The sequence below is a fragment of the Canis lupus genome, chromosome 2 (genome assembly GCF_011100685.1).
Source record: "Canis lupus familiaris isolate Mischka breed German Shepherd chromosome 2, alternate assembly UU_Cfam_GSD_1.0, whole genome shotgun sequence".
NCBI lineage: Eukaryota > Metazoa > Chordata > Mammalia > Carnivora > Canidae > Canis > Canis lupus.
This window is the reverse complement of record NC_049223.1, coordinates 48,286,105-48,306,583: the sequence shown is the minus strand read 5'-3', so window position 1 is coordinate 48,306,583 and position 20,479 is coordinate 48,286,105. Positions and strand designations below refer to the sequence as shown.

General features: G+C 39.4%; 1 pseudogene; it reads right to left on the bottom strand.

Annotated features, from left to right (window-relative positions):
- The window catches only part of LOC100688221, a 222,847-nt pseudogene extending 202,824 nt beyond the window's left edge, over nucleotides 1-20,023 (bottom strand).
- Between the last annotated feature and the right edge of the window lie 456 nt (nucleotides 20,024-20,479).

Sequence of the window (20,479 nt, the reverse complement as noted above, 5' to 3'; positions counted from 1 at the left end):
TTAACTTTTTGAGGAAACTCTGTGCTATTTTCTAGAGTGGCTGCAGCAGTTTGCTTTTCCCACCAACAATGTAAGAGGGTTCCCCTTTCTCCACATTCTCACCAACACCTGTTATTTCTTGTGTTGCTAATTTTAGCCATTATGGCTGGTATGAGGTGATATCTCATTGTAGTTGTATTGTATTTCCCTGATGATAAATGATGAATGGACAAAGAAGATATGGTATACATATACAATGGAATATTACTCAGCCTTAAAAAAGAATGAAATCTTGCCATTTGCAATGACATGGGTGATGCATAGAGTACTATGCTAAGTGAAATAAATCAGTCAGAGAAAGATAAATACCACATTTCACTCCTATATGGAATTTGAGAAACAAAACAAACGAACATGGTGGCAGGGGGTTTTCAAAGGGAAGCTGGGGTAGGGGTGATGGATGAAACAGGAGATGAGGATTAAGGAGTGCACCTGCTATGAGGAGCACCCATGTTGAGTCACTAAATTCCATACCTGAAAACAATATTACACTATATGCTAACTAACTAGAATTTAAATAAAAACTGAAATGAAATAAGGTAAAATAGAGGAGAATGTCAGTAGGTGTGGCCCATTGCTTCCTGCATGAGGAGGTAGACCAGCAATTCCAGAGGCCACTCTGAGGGTGGAAGTGAGCAACGACTTCCTCTAGGAACTAAAAAGCCCTTGGGGAACTCCCACTTTCTTCCTCCAGAAAGCCTGAGTCTTCCCTCATAGAATTTCTAAAGCCCATTCTTGTTTCCAGGGGTAAGAACAGAGGAAAAAGAAGTGAGTTTACAATAGCCAAATTGTGGGAGGAGCCACGATGTCCTTTGACAAATGAATGGATAAAGAAGATGTGGTATATGTAGACAATGGAATATTACCCAGCCATCAGAAAGAATGTCACCATTTGCTTCGACGTGGATGGAACTGGAAGGTATGATGCTGAGTGAAATAAGTTAATCAGAGAAGGACAGTCATCATATGGTTTCACTCATATGGGGAATACAAGAAATAGTGAAGGGGCTAGAAGGGAAAGGAGGGGAATGGAGTGGGAAAAATTAGAAAGAGAGACAAACCATTAAAGACTCCTAACTCTGGGAATCAAACAAGGTTGTGGAAGAGGAGGTGGGGGCGGGGGTAACTGGGTGACAAGCACTGAGGAGGGCACTTGATGGTGAGCACTGGGTGTTATACTATATGCTGGCAAATTGAATTTAAATTTTTAAAAATGTATAAAAAAAAGTGGATTTAGCAATTGCAGATACTGCTAAACACTGCACAGATTACAGAATAAACAGGTCCCTGTTTAGAGTCAAATTAGACAGACTAGATGTAAACATGAAGAAAGTGCTTCTCACAGGAAATAACTGCGGTTTTCAGACATCTCAGAAGAGAAAGTTATTAACAGGATGCTTAGAATAATTCCTCTCCTCTAATTTAGTAGGTGGGACTTGGGAGTTAGATGACTGAAGGAAAAAGCTCTAACAAGAATAACTATACAAAAAGAGGATATCCTCAAGGAAGGTTGGCACAAGGACAGCAGCATAATTGCTTTCCTGAGCTCAGAGAGCAGGATGAGGGAATTACACAGAGAACACGTTACACTACGTGACAGAGGAAATGACTCTGGTGGCCTTAATAAAACTATGACTATTTTTTCTCATCCTCTTCTAAGCCCCTACTTCCCGCTTTTATATCTGTTTTCCCCTTTTGGCTGACAAGACAGCAAGGTAAAGGCAGACTGTCTCTTTAATAAATTGCTTTTACCCCACTTCACAATAATACCTACTTAATTAATTTATCTTCCGCAGTTATCTGCTGCTTTCATTCTGTATACACAGATACTCAACAAGGAGAAAATCAGTTTGGTTCAAATGTGTTCTCTCATTACATCACCAAAATGGTGCCAATTAGTGTTATTTTTTGGTGGGGTTATGACTCAATACATTTAAGTTCCCACAAATCCTTTTCATGAGGTGGTTGCTCAGGGACTAATTCGGGCAAAATCTTGAATCCAAAACCTGAATCCTTTATCCTCATTCTTATCCTTTAGAAAATTTTTGTCAGAGGGGAAAGCCCTGGAAAATATTTTCTAGAGTTCAAGTACTTATCTATAGTGTGCTGAATGATGGCTCCCAGAAAACTCAGGTCCACATCCTAATCTTTAGAACTTATAAATATTACCTTATATGACAAAAGAGTGAACACTACCTTACGTAGCAAAAGATGTACTTAAGTTAAAGGTCTTGAGAAGATGCCCCCTCTGGATTATGCTATTGGGCCCTAAATATAATCCTACATACCTTTTATAAAACAAAGGTAGATGGAGTTTTGCAACAGGCACACAGAAGAGAGACCTACGTGGAGGAAAAGGCAATGTGAAGATAGAGGCAGAGATTGTAGAGATGTGGCCACAAGCCAAGAAACATCAAGACGTGCCAGCAGGCACTTAGAAGTAGAAGAGGCAAGAATAAATTTCTCTTGTAGAGTTTCAGGAAGGGGCCTAGCTCTGCTGCTACTTTTATTTTAAAATTTTGGCCTCCACGACAATAACAGAATACTTTTCTCTTAAGACAGCAAGTCTATGGTAACTTATAATTTGCCAAAGGAGCTAGAGTAAATTAATATACTGTCTAGTCCATATTGTCCTCTTTAGAATAGCCCACAATAAAGAACGAAACCTAATTAAGTTTGTTCAAGATAACCAAGACCTTTAGCAATAGCTAATAGTATCAGAAGTAGGCAGTGACCCAAACCCAATATACTACAAGGAGGCATTCAGATCTTCCCTCTCAAGGATATGAACTAAGAGGCATTAAAACCATTGTTAAGACCATGTTGGTCACCAGAGCAGTACAGTCACATAGATTTGGGGTTAGAGTTGGCCCCAAAGCAAACTGAAGTTATTTTCAAACTAATACCATAGAAGAGTTAAAGCGCTAAGTAATCTGAGAAATGGGAAAATGAAGAGCTGAACAGAAAGAACCTAACACCAAAGACCTCACCTCATACTTCGCAGAGAAACTAAATGCAGTCGGATGAGAATGATATTTTCCCACCATCAAGCTGTCATCCTAACTGGATCCATGCCCACATGTGCTGCTTTCTTCCCATTACAAAGGAAAAGCTGTCCCTGCCCCTAAAGAAAATCCTTTTACCTGGGTTACGGATCCCAACTCATCATGGCTGCTCAAAGACTTCACTCCTGCAATGAACCTCTTTCTTTCTCCTTCCATTCTCCATCTCTGCTGGATGCCTCACACTGGCCTTCAAACACGTCTTCATGTTGCCCTTCTTCAGAGCCTCCCCAGTGACCACCGGTCATCTCTGCTCTCCTCCAGCTTTTTAGAGTTGTCTATCCTCACTGTCTCTGTTTTCTTGCCTCCAATTTTTCTCACCCCGATGCAATAAAGATTTCTCCCTACTGCTTTATTGAAATAGACCTTATTAAAGTCTATTTAATAACAAATGACCACCCAGGTCCTCAGCTTACTTGAACTCTCATTGGCATTTGAGAAAACTGATACTTCTCCTTGAAACAATTTTTTCACAGTTATATGAAACCAGATGTCCTCCCTCCTTCTGTGGTCTCTTTGTCTTCTTTGCTGGCTTTTCTTCTACCAGACTCTCATCACTCTCATGCTGCCAGGGTTCTGCCTTTGACTGTCTCCTGATCTCCATCTTTCTTCTCTTCCTAGAAAATCTCCCTTGGCTTCAAAAATTAAATATTTTCTGATAATTCGGTTTTCCATCAGCAAGCCTAATTTGTCCCTGAATTTCACACTCAGATATCCAACCATTTAATGCATATCTCCCTCAGGCTGTCTAATAATTATCTCACCCTTAACATGGTCAACAGAATTTTAAGATTTCCCCAGTCGTCCTTGTCTTGTTTTTTCAGCCAATGGTACCAACATCCACTCAGTTGATTAGATCAAAAATCCTACAGAGTCATCCCTAATTCTCCTTCCTAATATTCTGTATCCACACCAAGAGCAAGTTCAGGGAGGTCTAGTCCGGAATCATCTTGACTCTACCACCCCTCACCGACCCCACCCCTGCACTACTACCTTGTCACCATCTCTCACTCAATTTCTACAACTGCTTTTTAATGATAGTTCTACAAATAGCAACAGGATAAGTTACCACATTGCTTATTATGTTTTAATGAATTTCTATTGCATGCACATTTATACCCAAGTCTAAAAGACACTGTATAATCAGTCCTCTGCTTACTCCTTTAACATTAACTCCCTTACTTTTTTCTCCTCAATTCTTGGATTTGGGCCACATCAGCCTTATTTCCATCCCTCATACCTTTCAAATTCAGTTTCATTTGAGTCTTTGCACTTCGTGTTCCTTCTAATTAGAAGCATCTTCCCCAGTTTGTCACATGCCCAACTTCCTTTCATAATTCAAATGCCACCTCCTCCCAAAGGTCCTTTCCTGACTATCTGAGCTGAAGTAGAACCTCCTGCCCAATTCTTGGCTATCACATTTCCCTATTTTATTTTGTTCATAGAATTTATCAGTATCTGAAATTTGCTCCATTAATTCATTTGCATGTTTACTATTTGAATTGTCCTATTGCAATATCAGCTTCCCAAGGCAATAATTTTGAACTTTTCACTCTCATGTCCCCAAGTACCTGGCAGTTACTTAGTAAATATTTGCTGACTTTAGGATTCTGAGAATCCTTCAATTCCAACCCCCCTCTTAGGCTTGATGGTATGTCATTTCCTGTCCTTCAATATATGACACTCATTAATTCCTGTAATTATCTCCCTTAACTGATGCCAGTCTGTTTCTTATCTTCGTACCCAAAAGGCATTCACAAAATTGTTGAAATTATGCTGTATCCTGGGTTTGGACATTAGTCAAAGTTTCCCTGATAATTAGGCTGAAAATGTGGGGTGCAAAAAAACAATGGTCAGTGCCAGCACCCCTCTGCAATGCTGATCTTTATTTCCCTAATTTAGGCTTAAAATATAACTTCCCAAGCCTATTTGAAGAGTTAAGAATGATATCTCTGTAGATTATACCCTGCTTTCTACTAATATATAGGGAAAAAATGAAACCCTACAGATGTGTAATCTATGTTCTGATTTGTCAAGGACATTAAACATAAAATAGGTATAAGAGTTTATCTAATCATTAAATATTAGGAGGCATGAAAATAGCATCTGCCTTGGAGACAAAGACCAGCTGACCTGTTAGACCAGTTGACTGCAATGCTCTCTATGACTATTATCCAATTTGTGTACCTGTTTCTTTTTTACTGGTTTTATTTTAAAATCTGCTTTTTTTCCTCTCACTTTCCTAAGAGAATTATAGCTCTGGAAAGGCAGCTGGCTAAGTTTCACTTGCAATGCACTTCTGATCACAGAGAAATGCACACTGTTCCCCCGGCAGAGAAATGTGTGATGGTTGATTTGCACCTTGCTGGTTGGATACATGCAATGGCAAGTGGGAGTTTTATTGGGTTCATGGCACTGAAGGATAGCAGGCATTCTATTCCTTTTAGCTCAGGGATATTTTTGTTTGCTTGTTTAGTTTGGTGAGAAAACACATTTATTTAGGTGCTCCGTTACAAAGTGAAATGTGGCTCCACACAACAAAATTGTGTGCAATGAAACTCAAACTGCAAACTATAAACCCCCACATATTTAGACTGAGCAAGCCAACTTCTTACCAGAGATTTTCAAGGGTAAAGTGAAATGCACATTGCAAATGCCAGGCTGTGTATGTCTTCAGCACCATACTACATATTTCACTGATCTCAACATGACTGCAGTTTTAACTGAAGACGCCTGAAACTGAATCTCTGGGTACCAACTCTTGGTGGGCAGATTAATAAGGAAGTTTTCATTTTCATTGACCACTTTCTATAGTTTTCTGGGCTTCCCATAAAATAGAGTGGAGGCAGAGATGATGAGACAGCTACCAGTAGGTCACTCCATGTCCCCTGCCCACATTCAGACTTGTGCAAAGTGAGTGCCCATATCTTGGCTTATAATGCCATTCTCCAAAGAAGAGAACCAAGACTATTTGGGGAAAAAATGGCTAATTCTAGAACAAAAGCAAGAAATATACAAGTTGAGTCTAGAGGTTCTCACAGTAGAAGTAAGGGAATTATTTTTTTTAAAAACTTAACAACCACAATCATGAGAGTATGTCAACAGGACATAGGACCCAACTGAAAGAATTCTGTATGACAAAAGATCAAAAAAATTGAGCAACAAAATAGATAAGATAGTATTGATTTATAACTCAAAGTATAAAATGAATATCCATGAGTTTATATTAATGTGAATACATGATTGATAGAAAAGCAAATAGGAAAGAAATGACAACGCTCTCATGTAGAATAATTTCACATAACTTATATAGATACTCCTTCCTCAAGGAGATGGAATACAATCCTCCATTCCTAAACTGTGAGCTGTTTATATTGTCTCTCTTCCAAATAGTATGGGAAAGGAGAAAAGAGTAACTCGACAATGGAAAAACCAAACACTACCTCAGCCAGATGGTCAAGGGTCATACCAACAGCGATAAGTGTGTGGTGAGAATGGTTCTTGATCTCTGTGGTCTTCCTCCCCAGAACTTAGAACTCCAATAATCATGAGAAACACATCAACTCAATCCCAATTGAGGGCATTTCACAAAGTGCCTGACCAATACTCCTGAAAACTCTCAAGTTGGTCAAAAGAAGGAAAGTCTGAGAAGCCATCATAACCAAGAGGAGACTAAAGGAGATGTGACAACTGTGCTGCGATATCCTTGATGGGATGCTGGAACAGAAAAAGGACATCAGGGAAAAACTTAGGAACTCTGAATGAAGTATGAACTTCAATTAATGAAAAATTTCAGTATTGGCTCATTAATGATGATAAGTGTACTACACTAATATGTTAATAATGAAGTTGGGCACAGGGTATAAGAGAACACTCTGTACTACCTTTGTGATTTTTCTATATATCAAAAAGAATTCTAAAACTAAGTGCAGGTCTTTAAAAATTCTGCAGTTCCAATTAAAATGTAATTTTTAAAAACAGCAGAATTTTTTAAAACATGTATATGGGGCACCCGGGTGGCTCAGTGGTTAGAGTGTTCAACTCTTGGTTTCGGCTCAGGTCATAATCTCAGGGCTCCCAGGATCAAGCCCCGAGTCAGGCTCTGCACTCAGTGGGAGTCTGCTTGAGATTCTCTCTCCCTCTCCCTCTGCTCCTCCCCCCTGCTCCCACTGTCCTCTAAATAAGTAAATAAATAAAATCTTTAAATACTACTTTTCTTCTTCAACAGAAATTTCCTTTATACCTACTATCTCAGTTACCAAATACTTGAAAGTTACTTTCTCACCTGTTCCAACAAGTCTTTCCCTCCCGCTATCTAACATATCTTTGCATTTCATAGAAGGAATGTGACTGTTTCTTCTTGAACCAGAACTTCTCTCTCCTTTCCTTCATTGTTAAAAGCAAAAACCACATAATTTGCTCTAGTATTAATGTGATCCCATTTGTAAAATCTGACAGCAGTACAGATTTGCTACATCTCCATTAACCTCTTTCAACATTAATTCTCGGGTGTTTTTTACAGCCATTTACCAAGATTCCTCCATTTCAGCTCCTGATTGATTTTCCAGTTTGTTCCCTCTACCAGTAGTACAGAATCTCTCTTGGCTCTCCTTAAATACTGTAAAGAGCCGAGGTCCTCTCTTTCTTCCAGTTTCCATGAACAGAAAGGCCTGTTCTCAATAATAAACATGACGTGTACAGTTAAGGGTTTTCCCTGCTGGAAAAAGCCTCTGATAAAACCATCTTTTGGTGACAACGGAGAAAAAGGAAGCTGGCATTTGTCCTTTCTTCTTTTCTTAGTCACTCAATCCTGGACAGTTAGCATTTTTTTTAATCTGCCTGAAACAGATCGTCCTCTATTATTTGCTAACTTTAGAGAAGAGCGACCATTATGTACATTCATATTACAAATTATCAATACAAATTAAAACATTTTAGGGATTTCCCCCATAAATCTCTGGAGGGAGAAAATGTTCACACCTCTGGTATGTAAGCATACATGAGAGTGAGAGAGAGTATGTGTTAATAAATACTGGCAAGTGTTCATATGTATGAATTGAGAGGAAGATCAAATCCTGTTTGCCCTTCAAATCCTCCAACAAGCCTGAGATAACACCACCCACTGAAATCTTCACCATTAGAATCTTTCTTTTAGTTTAAATGATTTTTCTAGCCTTGAATCTCTGTTCTTTCTGGGGTCCTGGAGCCTTTTTAATATCAAAATTCTCTTTGCACATTATTCATTTATTTGAAATATAACATGTTTACATGATGCATGGGCTAAAACACCAAGTATCTTCCTTTGTGATTATAGTCATAGGAGCTGAGGATGCTGATACTTATTTCAAGGCAAATTGAAGCTCTAATTAATAAGAAAATAGATCCATAGTTTTATTTGTTCTTTAGATAAAATTCTTGTAAAATCTGGGGTCAAAGGAAGAACATTATAAAATGGACTGTCAGTGGTAGAAACGTGGGAAATGGGTTATATATAGTCCTTAAAGATGGAGTTTGGCCTTGAGAAGGCTCTTAAAATTGTATAGAATTTGGGGGAGTGAAGGAGAGCCCCTCATGTTTTCTCAAAATTTCTCCTTCGAGGAGAATTTAATAGACTGATGATGGACTGACTGCCTCTAGCAGGCAGAGGGAGAATGGGATTCAGAATATATACCTGCCTAGTTGAAGCCCAAATGTCTGGAAAGCCAGTATGGCACTCATTGCAATCACAGGGCAAGGAAATGGGGAGGAGTGAGACCCTCAAGGGCCAGGGTGAGGGCAGCCTAAAGATACATTCAAGGCAGTGGGCCTCCTGGCTCAGACACCTGTTCCAGGAGAGATAGAAGAAGCTGAGGGAAAGGCAAACTGGGAGGAACAGTGAGTACACACATAAACCCACTTCTAAACATACTTGAATCTTCATGAGGTTGGCCATGCTTCTGTTGTGTTCTAAAATGTTAGTGATTTCAGACACACAAGTCTTGGGAAGAGCACTGTAATCGTGCAGTTACCAAAACTGCCCTATCAAGGTCACAGGGTTGGAATGAGAAGAACGAAATCCAGAATTATTACAAAACTCCTCAGTTGAAGTTGAAATCTTAGAATACAAGTGCGCTGAGGCTTTACACAGCTTTTCAAGCACAACCTGAATGCCAGGTTTTCTTCTTGTTCTAATTTTTATTTAATTCACATCATATACATATACATTTATATATAAATGCATTTAATTCATAATATTCCCTAGAAAAAAAGAGTTGCTTCATTCTTACTCCACAACAAAGAACCTATCTCATGCACTTTCTCCTTCCCAAAGTAACTTCCTTATCCCCTTTTCTGTCTGTTGACAGAGGATTCATCTTTAGGTGCAGCATGAATCCTGCATGGGGAAGTATAGTCAACAGAACAGTAGCCTCAACTGCACATTTCCTTTCCTCCTGGAAAGTATCATAAAATGTGTGTAACACTGACTCGATATTTACAGATCAAATATTGAGACCCTAATATGTGCACAAACTGCCAGAGCTTTTCTTAGAAAGTCATATCCTACTTTCCTAAGGTAAGACTCTGAGAAGACTTGGGAAAGTCTTACCTACCCAGCGTGGCACATTCCAATGTTTTTTTTTTTTTTTTTTTTTTTTTTTTTAAATTTTTATTTATTTATGATAGTCACACAGAGAGAGAGAGAGAGAGAGAGAGAGAGAGATAGGCAGAGACACAGGCAGAGGGAGAAGCAGGCTCCATGCACCGGGAGCCTGACGTGGGATTCGATCCCGGGTCTCCAGGATCGCGCCCTGGGCCAAAGGCAGGCGCCAAACCACTGCGCCACCCAGGGATCCCACATTCCAATGTTTTTAAACTTGGCTTTGGAACCCTGGGTACCAAACACTAGTGATTATCACATAAACATCCTTGTTTACCCCAACATCTGTGGTTTGTTTTTTAGGTTGAGGTCAACACACATTATAGCAGTTTCAAGAGTACAACATAGTGATTCTACAACTCTATACCTTAATATTTTTTAATTTGGCTTTAGAACCTTGTCCACTATATGTGGTAAATTTATATATATTCGGATACAGAGGTATATGAATGTATATATTTATATTATTTTTTCTTTTATTTATAATAATAATAACAGATAAGTTTACATGTATATTATAAATCCTCTATCACCAAACTCCAAGCCACCCTAGAAGGTCCTTAATGCAAAAGCCATCTCTAAGCCTGAGGTCAGCAACCGGATCTTAATCACTGCTGTTGTATTTATTTTTTTTAAAGATTTTATTTATTTATTCATGAGAGACACAGAGAGAGAGAGAGAGAGAGGCAGAGAGAGAAGCGGGCTCCTCGCAGGGAGCCCAATGTGGGACTCGATCCCAGATTCTGGGATCACGCCCTGAGCTGAAGGTAGACGCTCAACTGCTGAGCCACCCAGGTGTCCCTGCTGTTGTATTTAGTAGCCAGCAAGTGCTAGGCCCAAATTAGGGACTCAGTGAGTATGATGGCAGTAAGAGGAGAGCAACATAGAAAATAACTAGCATTGACTGAGGGGTTATTTGATGTCAAACACTTAGCTGCAAGTATCACCTTTAATTCTTACAACAAGTCAATAAATAAATGTTGCTACCCCCATTTGACAGAGGAGAAATCAGACTCAAGGATTAAGTTATTTTTCCAAAGCTCACACAACTAATGACTGCTGGAGTTAGGATATTTCCATTTTAAAATACTGGCGTTCTCTAATATTTTATTTAAAAAATATATCTGTTACTTTGAAAACTCAGGTCCATAGAGGAAATAGCCCGGGGTGGGGGAAGAATACTGAAACATTACTTAACTGGTTTCTGATGACCAAAGGGTTTTTTTTTTTTTTTTAGTTTAATTAAAAATTAAAGTCTAATAAAATATTCTATGCAGCCATTCCAAGAATTTTGAAAAATAAATTTCCACCTGACATGCATTCTTTCAAAATTGCTTTAGGGTCTGAAATAAATGCATTGTACTTATCAAACATACATATCATCCGAAGGCAAAACATAAAATGAAGAAAAGACTTTTTGTTTAGTGTGTGATGTTTACCAGCTGCTCCAGGGCTTAAGAAAAGCATTTAATTGAATGTTTAAAAATATCACTTTATAACACTTCAAGTCTAGTTTTATAGTCATGGTGACCAACGTATAGTGTCTTACTTTAAATTTTAAAATTGCAGGTGGGCCCTTGATGGGATGAGCACTGGGTGTTATTCTGTATGTTGGCAAATTGAACACCAATAAAAAATAAATTTATTATTAAAAAAAATTTTTTTAATTGCCCCTAAGTGGATGAAAACAAGTTTTAACTTTGCAAGTTTCATCTAAAGATGTCATTGCAGGAAAGACAAACAGTGCTTCATCTTGTGGCTAAAGGGTATATCTTAAAAGAAGTAGTGAACAAAAATACAGCCATATATTTAAGGCTGTGTGAAGTCTAGCAGCTGCTGCCATTTAATCAGTATTTCATGCACTCATCCAATAGACATGTGAGTGCCTACGAGACACCAGGCACTGTCCCGGGCACTTGGTGATGAAACAACATTCCTGCTTTCAAAAGATTGACATTCCAGACAAAGCTAGGAGCAAGCTATAAACACATAAACAATATCATTGCTGATGGCGGCATGATCTCTAAAAATAAACAACACAAAACAGACAGATGTGAGACAGCGTGTAAGGGTAGGTGGTATGTGCAGGTGGCTACAAAAAGGAGCTCCAGAAGAGCTTTCCAGGCAAATGCACTCAACTGGCAGTAAGACTGTCATATTCAAGGACATAAATAAGGTCTGTGGGGCAGAGTGGGGAGAAAGGAGCAGTCGCATAGGATGGGGTCAGACATACAGGTAGGGATGAGGAAACTACCTGGATTTATTCACAGTGCAATGGGAAGCAATGGAGGGCTCTAAGCAGGGGAAGGGAGCACTGGGATTTCATTGTTCGGAGGTCATTATAAATAGTCAGGGACGTGAAGGTGGGCAGGTAGGTTGCATCATAGGTTTCAGATAAACTGTTTCAGTGGGGATAGCTGAGAATTACAGAGAGAAGTGAATGAGCCAGAGGACACACTTTGGAAATGGAATGAGAAGACTTTCTGGTGGATTGGAAAGCACAGGGTAAGAGAAAGAGGGAAGCAAAAGTGGTTCCTAGCTTTCTGACTGGGCCCCCCAAGGCAACAGCAGTCCATTTCCTGTAAGGGGAACTATTTCCTCAGTGTGTTTGACCACAGAACCTTCTCTCCTGCTGCGCTTCTTAACAATTCATAAAACATCAGTGTCTGTGAAGCACAGAATGGGAATGCTCTCCAGATCTCAATAGACACCACCTCATCCTCTCCTCAGTCTTAACTCACTCGCATTCTTCCCCGTGACAGACCGTATTAATAGGTGCAAGGAATCTAAATGAGGAGCTGCTCAAACACAAACAAGTCTTAAATCTGATTATATTTTAATGTGACTATTTTCCCAGTGACTACAGTTCCAAGTCTTACTGGCTAATTAACCCATGACTAAATAATAATGACTGTCGTTTTTGTTTGTTTTTGTGTTTGGAGTGTGGGGTTTGGTGTGGTTTTTTTGTTTTTGTTTTTGTTTTTTTGTATTTAAAACACATTTAGTAAAATGTCTAGTAAGACTATATAATTAAAAGATTATCTAAAATCATTTGAGGGCTCCTTTCAGGGAGCCTGCTTCTCCCTCTGTGCCTCTCTCTCTCTCTCTCTCTCTCATTAGTAAATAAATAAAATCTTTAAAAAAATAAAATAAAAATCATTTGAAAGAATTATTCTCTCAATGTGGCTATGCCACTAATTTTTTCATTGAGGTGATAACATGTAACACTAGTGTCAAGTGTACAACATAATGATTCACTATGTATATAATGTAAAACGATCACCTGTAAAATGTAAGTCTATTTAACATTCATCACCATACATAGTTACTCGAAAAATTTTCTTGAGATGAAGACCTTTAAAGTCTACTCTCTTAGCAACTCTAAAATATCCCACAGCATTATTAACTACAGTCACCATGCTCTATATGACATTCCCATGACCTGTTTATTTTATAACTGGAAGTTCATACCTTTCAATCCCCTTCACTCATTTCATACATACCCTGCCCCTCCACCAATTTGTTCACTGTATCTATGAACTTGGTTTTTGAGTTTGATTATGGTTGTTGCTCTATATTCCACATTATGAGTGGATTCATACAGTATTTATCTTTCTCAATCTGATTTAGTTAGCATTATGCCCAAAAGGTCATCTGTGTTGTCTCAAATGCCAAGATTTAATTACTTTTTATGCCTAAACAATATTCCATTTTATGTATGTACCATATTTTTTTTTATCCATTATCCATGTATCCATCGATGGATATTTAGGTTGTTTCCACGTCTTGGATATTGGAATAATTCTACAATGAATATCTAGGTGCATATATTTTTTTGAATTGGTGTTGTTTTCTTACTTAGAAGTAGAATTGCTGGATCATATAGTAGCTCTATTTTTAATTTTTTTGAGAAAACTCTATACTGTTTTCCATACTGGCCACACCAATTTATATTCCCACCAACAGTGCACAGTGGTTCCCATGTCTTCACATCATCTCCAGCATTTGTCATCTCTTGTTTTTTTTTTTTTTATTATTACCATTCTAACAGGTGTGAGGTGATGTCTCACGGTAGTTTTGATTTGCATTTCCCTGATGATCAATGATTTTGAGCATCTTTTCATGTACCTGTTGGCCATCTCCATGTCTTCTGTGGAAAAATGTCTATTCAGAACTTCTGCTCATTTTTAAATCAGATTGTTGGGGTTTTTTCTGATTGAGTTTTATGAATTTTTATATATTTTGGATATGAACTCCATATCAGATATGTGACTTGCAAATATTTTCTCCCACTCAGTAGGTAGCCTTTTCATTTTTTTGATAATGTGACTGCCACTTATGTTACATGTGCTATGCTAAGAGCTTCTTGTAGATCAGAGCTTTTAATCAGCACTTCAGTTCTGGGAAGTAGGCATCATTATTTTAATTTTCATAGGGGGAAGCAGCTAGAAGTCACACAAGCAGGAAGGGGAAAGTATCTATCTATATTTAATGCTGTATTTGTTTTTCCCCAAAATTTGGCTTCCAGAGCACCAGAGTTCCAAGTAGACTTCACCATCAAACAAACAGCAAAAGTAGGTAAGAAAAAAAAAAAGAACAACAATTTTATCCAGTCCACGGAGAGTTAACAATTAATTGTTTCAAATCTCTTTTTCCTCTAAATTTAGCCTAACTGCTGAAAATAATGAAAACATCTAAAAATGCTGAGAAAACCCACCAAAGAAGTGAGAATTTTTTGTTTCAAGTTGTAAGTTCTCTAGCCTGGGTTGATTTTATTTAAAGCCTACCCAAAAAAAAGTGTGAAACAGTGAAAGAAAACACTGTTGAAGAGGGAGAGATAATGAGAGAAAGAACTGCTTGGGAGTGTCCAGTGGTCACAGAGCACTCATACCTCCTTCTCTCCTCTCCCCTTTCCTTTCCTCTCCATCTCCTCCCCTTGCCCTCCCCTCCCCTTTGACTTCCCCTCCTTTCCATCCTTCCTTTCTGTTTTTATTTAAATTCCAGTTAGTTAACATACAGTGTAACACAAGTTTAGGGTATACAATTTAGTGATTCAACACTTCCATACAACACCCAGCGCCCATCACAAGTGTCCTCCTTAATCCCCATCACCTAGTTCACTCCTCTCCCCACTCACCTCCCCTCTCACATGGCCATAAGTTTGTTCTCTGTGGTTAAGAGTCTGTTTCTTGGTTTGCCTTGCTCTTTTCTTCCCTCTACTCATTTTATTTCTTATATTCCACCTATGAGTGAGATCATATGTATTTGTCTTTCTCTGATGGACTTATTTCACTTAGCATTACACTTTCCAGTTCCAACCACATCATTGCAAATGGCAAGATTTCATTTATTTTTTCTTTTGATAGAGAGAGAGAGAGAGAGAGAGAGAGAGCATCCAAGTGGAGGTGGGGAGGGACAGAGGGAGAGAGAGTATCTGGAGCAGGTTCCATGCCCGGTACAGAGTCCAATGTGGAGCTCAATCTCCCAACCCTGAGATAATAACCTGAGCCAAACTCAAAAGTCAGACCCTTAACCAAGTGAGCCACCCAGGTGCCCCTCATTCTTTTTTATGGCTGAGTACTACTCCTTTTAGTAAATGTGCTCTCTCAGATCATGCAGCATGGTAAACTGTGAGCAAAGACACCCTTCCATCTGAAATCCACCTGCTGACAGTTCCTGGTCATCCTTGGCACTCCAGAGGATCTTAGATATTGGTAATTTCAATAGATCTGACTATCTGAACTGTGTCTGCAGCGATGGCCTGGCCCAGAATTACTGAGGACCCAGTGCTTCCTCACAGGTGGAGGAATTTTGTGTAAATAATAAATGGGAACAAAATCCACAACAAATCGAAATTAAAAGTCACACCAGCATCTATGGTAGCTTCAGCTGCATCTTTAGGCTAAAGGGAGGAGGGAATAAAAGCATAAAAACAACAGCTTTTGTTTCTTTTCTTTTCTTTTTTTTTTTTTTTGTTCTATCCAGTGTTTTAGCAACTGAAATAGCTAACACTGAAAATAGGCGAAAATTACAAAGTTTGCTTTTTTTTAGTTGATTAAAAAATCCTTAACTTTGGATATCTTTGTGAACCAGGTTGCTAGAAAGGCTGTCAATCTTTTAAGATAATTTTCATTAGGTTAATTCAACTAAACTGATATTTATTTAGCAATCACTCTGTGGCAGGCAGTGAAAAATACAGAGGATAATAATTATCTCAGTCTCTCTCTCTCTGCATGTGTATTTGTGTGTATTTGTGTATGTGTGTGCACATTCATAAAATCATGCCTAACCTTCCTCTATGTCTGACACATTCTCTAAGGTTACTCCTAAATCTAATCTTTCTCTCCCAGGTCCTCAAGCTACTTATTTATCATGAACTAATTTACATACTTAATGTGATATTCTCTAGTCCATCATCCAAATCAAAATATGAAATAATACTGGAACAGTGTGACCATATGCAGTGCCATGTACCATCCTGGAGGCCTTCAGATTATAGCTACAGGGCTCTGATTTCCTACAAATAGTTGTTGAAATTCAAATTGTACCTATTGCTCTCGAAACTCAATAGAAGCCATGTAATGTTGACCCACATCTCCCTGAGACAAATCTACTGAGACAAATCTACTGATGTGCCCCCTGAGAACTGCCTGAGAGGGTCAGAGACTTAGCTGGCCCCTGGGTCACCTAACCTGAGGAGAGCTACATGAAAGACTTGTGCTGAGAGAGCTAGAGAAAAAGCCAAGATTAGAAAAACAGTGAGCATGCATTTACAGCTATGAGGGTTTAAGGAGGTACAGGCCTTTTGTGAGTCCACAGCCATGTGACCTTGACATGGCCTTGACACATGACTGATAGAGGTCAGCCAGCAATTTGCCTTCTGAGCCTTTTATACTGCAACATTTCATCACCTGCTTTGAGTATGTATTGTTCAGATATGCAAATTAGTACTTGTCTATTAACCAAGGGCATTAACAAAATCACTCCTTCTGAAAATCTAAATTTTAATTACAATTAGACCCACAGCTTCACAGGTCTCCAGTGTTTTTCTTTAAGCTACAGATGTGGGGTTTTTAAAGATTTTTTTTATTATTTATTTATTTATGAGAAAGTGAGAGCAGAGAGAGAGAAAGAGGGAGAGAGAGAGAGAGGAAACCAGCTGGGGGGAGGGGCAGAGGGATATGAAAACTCCCCACTAAGAGGGAAGCTCAATGTGGGGCTGGATCTTAGAACTCCAGGATCATTACCTGAGCCAAAGGCAGACACTTAACTGACTGACTCAGCCAGGCACCCTGAAGGTGGTTTTCTATTGGATGCTAATCCAGAGTCTTGGTAAAGCCTAAGGAAGTATGTGTTGGTCTGAAGAGCTTTTGTTTCATTTGGTTTTGCATTTTTTTTTTAAAGATTTTATTCATTTATTCATGAGAGACACAGAGAGAGAGAGAGAAAGAGGCAGAGACACAGGCAGAGGGAGCAGGCTCTATGCAGGGAGCCAGACATGGGACTCGATCCCGGGTCTCCAGGATTACGCCCTGGGCTAAAAGCAGTGCTAAACCACTGGGCCACCGGGGCTGCCCTTTACATTTTCTTTCATAAACCTAGGATGATCCAGTGTACATCCTGGCTTTTAGCTGAAAGTTTGGGTATTATACCAAAAACATTCTCGAAATTAAAGGAGGCATTAGAAATGCCATACTGAATCCCTAGTAGAAATAAAATGCAGCAAAATATACTAATGTAATAAAAGTTTTTGATGATAGTAAAGTCATAAAGGAAAAAAAAAAAGGCCATCCCTCCCTCTGTAATTTCAAAAGGATAAGGGACATTTTTATCAAAATTAGTGGTAATTTTGACTTGATATCCACTACTAAATGAGTGTTTGCTCCACACTGAGCACTGAGCTTTCTGATTGGGCACATAGTCTCCCCTGCTTTCTGAATGAAACTGTGAAGGAAATATTCATCTCCCAACTCATAGAGGAGAAAAAATAAAGCTTGGGAAGGGTAAGCAAATCACCTACAGTGACACAACTTAAGTAATAGAGCAGAGACAACTGTCTACCTCCCTCCCAAATACGTGACAACCACAAAAACCCACCAGTAGGCAATCAAGCTGCCATAAGCCTGAGGTTGAGTGTACCTGGTCTAAAAACGTCAAACAGCTATGTCCTTTCCAGAGATCACCTCAGAACACATGCCCAGAGGTGACTTGTAGCCCCAGGTTAAACCAGAGCAATAGTCAACCTGGCCCCAGAGTGATCGCTTTGGCCTCAGTGGATGTTTATTCCCGGAATTTCACCTTGGCATTATTAACTTAGCTGGTGTGCTAATAAGCTGCCACTTGGAAAAAGCCATTGTGTTTATTACTGGAACATGCTATGAAGTGGAAGATGTGGGACACTCTTTCACCCAGTTCACCTTTAATGCGACTCAGAGCAAAAAATTTTCCCAGTTTTCAAAACCAGGAAAAACTTACACCTTTCTTGAGGAGCAGATATGTTCCTGGGGTGACCATGAGACTTGTGACTGATCATCCTTCCCTGTTTGCTTTGACAGCTGGGAAGCCGAAGACCAGCTGTGTACGACATTAGGCAGTAGGTACATTAGGCCTTGCGTACCGATAATTTTCCAGTATAATGCTACCAACCTGACCTTTACTTTCTCCTTTGTTTTCCTGATAACTTTCCATTTTTTCCCCCATGGTCTTATACTGCAGATGTTTCTGTACTAATTTTCAAACCCTACTTGGAATAGAGGCTCTCAGACATTTAACTATTTCCATGTGTGACACAATATTTGTATTTGCACCTGGAACAGAAAAATGGCCCCCATTAGACTGAGAGCTCCTCAAGGACTGGAAAGACATCTCAATCACTGCTGTCTCCTTAGTACAAACCCTCTGCTTGGCATATTGTCAGCACTTATTTAAGACTCACCAAACTGAATTTTGGAGAATCTCCAGGTCATCTTCAGGAAGGTCTGAAAAACTGCTTAGAACTTTGAATGACTGTCTCAGCACTTCAGTCCCGAAGAGATGAAGGATCTTTTTGTTTATGGTCTGGCTCTTGACATAAGCAAAACAAAAGAAGATTCTGATATACTAGAGTCCATGTCTGAAAATGCCAGTGCCCTTCACAGAGTGCCCATAACACAATACTCCTAACGCAGTACCTCTCACACATCATCCGTCTCAGAGCTGATTTCCTTCGAAGAGCCCCCACATATCACAGGCATTTCATAAATGTTCACTGAATTAATGCTGGAAAAATAGCATCTTGTTATTTTTCTTCTATGGAAGTGAGAAATGCTTCCTTCTGGTGCCTTCCTTTGACTCCCCTTCATCATCTATGTGGAATAAATGTTGCATTGCCTGGGGTTGCAAACTAAGATGCTAGGCTCAGACAGATGGGTTCAAATGCTGGCTGTGCCACTAGCTGGCTGCACAACCTCACCTCTCCTAAGTAAGCAAGTTATCTGACCCCTCGAAGCCTCCATTTGTTTAGATGGTAAGCAATCATAATACTGACCCATGGGAGTACTGTAAGGATTGGACACAGTGAGCTCTGTGCACTTAGCCCAACTCTGTGCATGTTGTAAGCACTCAGTAAATGGAGGTGGTCCTACCCACTTTCTTATATTCATTCCAGAGCCAAACAGTAAGTATTTACCCTTAAGAAAGTGATCTCCAGGTAGCACACTTGCAACACTCTTGATTTCAACCCCTAACAGCATCTCAAACTTGTTCAGTCCAACCCTCCTTTCCCAAACGCAGGGCCAAGTAAGCGTTCACCCTCCTTCCTGCTATGGAGAATGGCAGTGGGGAGGGACAGGAGGGAAGCAAGGCTCATGAATACATAGCTTCAAAATCCTCTTAACATACTAGGAATAGCTGAAAAGTGACAGAGCTGCTTAACTACTTCAAAGAGATATTGAGAAATGGGATTTGAATTTAAAGCAAGCATCATTAGCAAGATTGAAATATTTGGGAAGCTCATGGCTGATTTCTGAGGATTAGATTTAGAAAAACAAACACTCTTCTAAGTGAAGCATGGACTGAATTTATGAGTTAGAGATAATTCTTTGCTCTGAAAAATAAAACTCTTCAAAGTGATGACAATATAAAAGTATGTTTGCATTTAATTTAGTGTTTATAAAAAACATTGTATACTTACCTACGTAGAACTCAAGCTCACAGGCCCATCGAGTCGATGATTAGTATAATCTCCTGCTGAAACCTTGTCCTCAAGCCACCACAAATCCATCTGGGTGCTTTGTATGTTCCATCTGTATGCAGGGGAAAGAAAATGACATTAGCATCATGTCTACACAAAGACCAACTCTGCATTTAGAGGCAGGATAAAGGAACCACTGAATGCACAACTACCCAATAGAGTATGCCTCCTGAGTATAGAAATGTGTGTCCCTGGGAACTTTGACTTCAAGGTCATGGACAACATTCTGAGGTGTGTTCTGCAGCTACCCACACTGGGGTACAAAAAACTCATGTTCAGACACTTCAGGTCAACTTCATTTTAAAGGACCAAGTTGAGTGTTCTAGGTACCCCCCCAACCCCACAGCCCCAAAGGCCTATCCTCTGGGCTCAAAACCAACACAGTTATTGTTTTCCACCCTATAATTCTAAGTGAGCATTCAAACGACTACACCAGCTGCACTACACCCTGTCCCATGAGAAGCCACAATATGGAACATGAGGGCATTTCACTGAGCTGGCCATGCGCCT